The sequence below is a fragment of the Vigna unguiculata genome, chromosome 4 (assembly GCF_037176805.1).
Source record: "Vigna unguiculata cultivar grain cowpea cultivar isolate G323 ecotype 2 chromosome 4, ASM3717680v1, whole genome shotgun sequence".
NCBI lineage: Eukaryota > Viridiplantae > Streptophyta > Magnoliopsida > Fabales > Fabaceae > Vigna > Vigna unguiculata.
This window is the reverse complement of record NC_140795.1, coordinates 14296391-14301727: the sequence shown is the minus strand read 5'-3', so window position 1 is coordinate 14301727 and position 5337 is coordinate 14296391. Positions and strand designations below refer to the sequence as shown.

General features: G+C 32.6%; 1 long non-coding RNA gene across 1 annotated transcript; it reads left to right on the top strand.

The window, feature by feature from the left end:
- The first annotated feature begins 204 nt into the window (after positions 1-204).
- On the top strand, positions 205-1953 carry LOC114182648 (uncharacterized). Its single transcript, XR_003604157.2, has 3 exons — positions 205-600; positions 720-869; positions 1680-1953. It is a non-coding gene; the product is annotated as an uncharacterized LOC114182648 (long non-coding RNA).
- The last annotated feature ends 3384 nt before the right edge of the window (positions 1954-5337 follow it).

Below are 5337 nucleotides of genomic sequence, written 5' to 3'. Positions count from 1 at the left end.
ATCACTTTTAACCATATAATACGACAATTTAAAAACTGCCACATTTAACATGTAAAATGTGGTAGTTTTAATCGTCATATTTTGAACCATCATATTTTGTAAATAAAATATGACATTTATAACTACCATTTCTTTTAATAAATTTGAAACTTTTAACTTTTCAGAATTCCCTCTTATTATTTTAATAAATCATCTGTTCCCTCTTCTTGTATGCCTTTCCCTATTCTCTGTACCCTAATTTTCCCTATTATCTCCATCCTCCCTCATTTCTTGCAAACACATTGCCATCATCAGACCTCATTAACACCACACTTGAATCTCACCACCACTGTCATCGTCGCATACCTCGTCCCGCCGAAACTGAAACGCAATGTGAATGCCGCACTTGGAGCTCACAGTGGCACCACGCCTAAACCTCATCATGCGCCAGCGCACCTATACCTAATGGTCGTGGGCCACCGGACTCTCATCTCGGTAGTTTGGCTCCAATTTTGGGAAAAGTATTGGGCCACAAAACCCACATCTTCAAGTCTTGAGTGTTCCATAGAAAATCAAGAGTATCAGAAACAATTTTTCAATTTGCTTACTTCGATTAAGGAGGTTAGGTTTCCCCATCTCCATTTTATTTCTTTTAACACTTCCATTTTTCTTCTTTTATCACTCTTTCTCTATAATGTTGAAAGACAATGGGATTCAGAAAGTGAAGCTTTTTGATGTAGATGAATCGACCATGAGTGCCTTGGCTGGGACTGAGATTGAAGTTATGGTGGTTATCCCTAATATCCAACTTGTTGATAGGAATGGCTATGGCAAGTGGGTTAAGAAAAAAAAATCTCGCGTTACAACTTCAATGGGAGTGCTAATGTCAAGTGAGTTTTGTATTTTCTTTTGTCAATTTCAGTTAACTGCTTCAATTGTTATTATTTTAAATCTATTGTATTGTGCAATTTGTACCAATCTTAGATTTAAACTCAATTGTCGTTATTGTATATAATTTGTTAACTAAGAACCTTGAAGGGCACAAAATTGTTAAGCTTGCTGAGATAACATTGATGGCAAATGCAATATAGAGTTGGTTTCCCTACCCATTAAATGTTGAGATAACAACATTTGATGTGGTTGGCTTAGTCTGCAGATTTCTTAGGAATAGAAAGATAACTTCGTACTCGAACTAAGTTTTTTTTTCTTAAATTTAAATTTAACTACATGTTTAACTAATAAATGTGCATAATTTGTTTGTATCAGAATTTCCTGTAATGTAATTGCATCTTCATGAATTTAACTACTTTACTTGTTGTATACTTAGGTTTACGGCTCTGGAATGTTTTAGACTTTAGGGTCTTCCTTGAGAAACTTTTTCTACTTCAACAAAACTTTTTAGAAAGCACCCGAAAAATAAATTTATCTCTAGGATAATGTAATTGTACACATGGTATACCTAATAGATAAACTTCCTAACTACTTAAAACTTTTTAATGTTTTAATTAAAAAAATGTAACTAAGTACGTTCAACATGTTCGTGTCAATCTCTCATAAAGAGTAAAGGTGTTAAATCCATATGAGCTGCTTGTTTTTGCTATAGAGGTAACTCAATTTTTTTCTTTACTCAACTTCATTTTATCAATCCACAACAAGAAAAATGTTAACATAATATACATCGTACTAATTGCGTGTTTAAGGGTTGTATGTGGAATAGTATAATCCATGAGCCATGTGCAGGGTTATGGCAATCAAATTGGAAGTTTCCGGTGACATGCTGCAGTCTCGACCAGATGTTGGGAATCGTGTGCTACTTTCAGATGGTGTGATCAGAATTAAAATATTTTAGGATTAGGATAAAAAATTTAGTTGTAAAATTACTAGATGAATTTGTAATGTTTTTTTTTTATATATATTTGAACAAGGTACTATGGTGTAAATTTGTTATTTTTAATGAAATATAATGTTTGTTAATTTTTTGGTAGTATTTTTTTATATATATTTTAAATTTTTACTATTAATATCAGAATTAATTATAATTAATTAAACTGGTGACAATTAAAAATGTCATAATATAATGATAATAGTGTCAGTTTAAAATGTCATTTTTCAAATTATATTTGTTATCCAGTAAAAATATTACGTCAATTTTAACTGACGCTTTTTTCCTCTTTAAACCACCATTTTATACATTGTATAAAATGATGGTTATTGCGACAGTTCATCTATAACCGCCATATTATACTTTGTGACGGTAAGAATTACGACATTTTAGAAAACCGTCACTCAAGTAAATAACGACAGTTAAAAACGACGTAAATTACAAAAATAAACGTCGGTATTTACATGTTTTTTTGTAGTGTATGCGGTTGGTTGTATGATAACATGTTGCTTGTATTGTCGTTGTGGTTGGAATCTGGATTGGCACGCATGAGAGGAAGTCTGTCTGCTGAACTCGCCCAGGCGAGCTGTTGCTCGCCCAAAATGAAAAACTCTCCTAAAGCGAGGAGCTTTTGCTTGAGCGAGAACAACAACAGCTCACCCATTTCTCTAGTTCGAGGGCTTGCCTAAGCGAAGGCCTCTCGCCTAAGTGAGAGCAATCTCGTCTGAGCGAGCTGGGCTAGCTTGAGTGAGACCTCGTCGTGCCCACTGTTGCAACCTCGCCCAGACGAGATCTGGTAGCTTGAGCGAGGGGTTCCTCTGCCTGAGTGAGATTGACAATGTTGGTTGGATAAGTCTATGTTTTCTAATGATTGGTTGGTTGGTGTGTTACTTTACAAAGTCATGTATGATTCCTTGTATGTATTCTTTATGACACAATGGGAATGGACTTAAGAAGCTTAATATGATTATGCATATGGAACATTATTGGATGGTTGGTTAAATATTGGCATGAGATTGGTATACATGATAATTCTATGGTTGGTTGGTGAAGCATGACTATGGTATAGTTAGGACGTAATTCCATGAATCTCTTGGTGAGATCTCATGGTGGTGCCTCATGGTTAGGACGTAATTCCATGAATCTCTTGGTGAGATCTCATGGTGGTACCTCATGGTTAGGACGTAATTCCATGAATCTCTTGTTGAGAACTCATGGTGGTGCCTCATGGTTAAGACTTAATTCCATGAATCTCTTTTTGAGATCTCATGGTGGTGCCTCATGGTTAGGACGTAATTCCATGACCATTTTGGTGAGAGCTCATGGTGGTGCCTCAGGTAATGGACGTAATTCCACGAATCTCTTAGTAAGGTTTCGTGGTGGTGTCTCAGTATATAATTAAGTAAGGATTCAAGTAAGGATTGCATCCTAAAGCTCTAAGGAGTTAGTTAGTCTCACGTAGAGCGTATTGACTCAAGTGGTGAGAGTAGCAGGAGGCCCTAGTCTTCGATAGGATAATGGTCTTAGATGTTTGAAGGCTAACCTTGTGCGTGGTAGGTTGAAACCCATTGGTAATGGCTCTGTAGAGCAGTAGAGGCCACCATAAGTGCAAACACCAGTGAATCCGACTGATTATATGTATCCGGATAATTGAGTCTTAAAGTCTTACTTGTTTGTTATCACATGATTGTTTGCCTATCTTGTTGCATGCTTATGACCTGTTTTGAGTATTTGCATGCTATAACATGTTAAACTGATTTATACTCTAGCTTACCCTTTCTGTTTGCTTGTGTTTGTCTTGTGTGTGGTTTTTCCTTTTTGTAATGATCATCAATTTATTGATGTGAGCAGATATGGAACCGCCTGGTGATCGCAATGATAATGGGGATGTTGCAGCGTAGTGGTCGTGTGTGGACGTTGATCTCATTGTTGAGCTCATGTTTTGAGGACTTGTGTAGTTTTGTAATCCCTTGCTTATGAGCCAATTCTTTTGGATAACGGTGAATTTTAAATTGGTTCCTGTCATCGTGTAGCACCTTTGTTTTTCTTTTAGTATATTTGAGTGACTATAAAATCCTTTATACCCTAAGCCTCGTACTCTTTGGATATTATAAGGTATGCAATGTTTTATTTAATTAAATATATCTATTATACGAGACATTACAATTAAAATGTTAAAACACACGTAAAATCTTAAAAATTAATATAAAAGAGCTACCCGCCCTTACATATTGTTTAGGTAATATGTATATGTATGAACGTTTAATATATACATATATTACTTAATTAGCAAATATTTTTTTAATTTATTTTATTTTTTCCTATTATTTATTTTGATTATTATTTTTATTAGTCATAATATTTTCTAAACACTACTGGATATGTTTTCCTTAAATCTCCAGATGAAAAAATATTATTATTTTTAAATAAAATTTTGATCATAGGAGTTATAAAGTTTAAGATTTTATGTAAGGTTAATATAAGTAGATGTCCAAGAAAAACATTAGTCGATTCATAATAAACAATTTAAGAGAACACAAAGCACTACTAACTTAATATAAAAAAAATTGGTATATTTTTGGTATAATCATTTGAATGAGTGACTACAATCATAATTCAAAAGCATGTCAATTGTTCAAAAATTAATCATATGAAAAATTGATTATTTATTATTAACTTTTAAGATATTTTTAACAAAATCGATATAAACAATTAAAATTTCTTAAAGTGAAAATTAATCCCTAGATATTTTCGAATGATTAGGTCCTTACTAACTTTTATCTATTCTTATTTAATGCATTAATATTTTTAACTTTATAGGCTAAGTAACCCTTGAAACCGTAATTGATGCTGTTTTTGTTTAATGTGAAAATTGGTTATGTGATTTCAATTTAAGAGGAAACTATGTCTCTAAGAGGAGGAGTTATTAGGGAAGACTAAAAATAAAAAAGAAAAGAAGAGAGAGAGAAAGATTTACAATACAATTTCATGAAAAAATATACATGATCGAGAGCTACAAATATGTTGAAAACTATGGTCAGGTCACATAAATTTAAATTATAAAGAATGATATCTTTTAATCTTCCTTGATTATTACAAATATGTTGAAAACTATGGTCAGGTCACATAAATTTAAATTATGTTGAAAAAGTGATGTCTTTTAATCTTCTTCCTAAATTTTCTAATGATTTGAAGAATAAATATAAGATGTGTGTTAAAGCAACAAAGAAAGCCTTTTTATACACAAGAAAAAAAAAACTTATTTACTTGAATTGAAATTGGTATGTTGCATAAAAAAGGCATAAGTAGATATTGTTAAAAAAAATTAGGAAGTGTTTGTAATTTGCTCTATAAAATTGCACGAAAATTTTGGTAAGAGACAATTCTACGAAAAATTATATGAAAATTTTGGAAAAAAAAAAAAATCAAAATACCGCGTTGTGTGTTTGGATTAAACAGGATTGCAAAACGGTGAC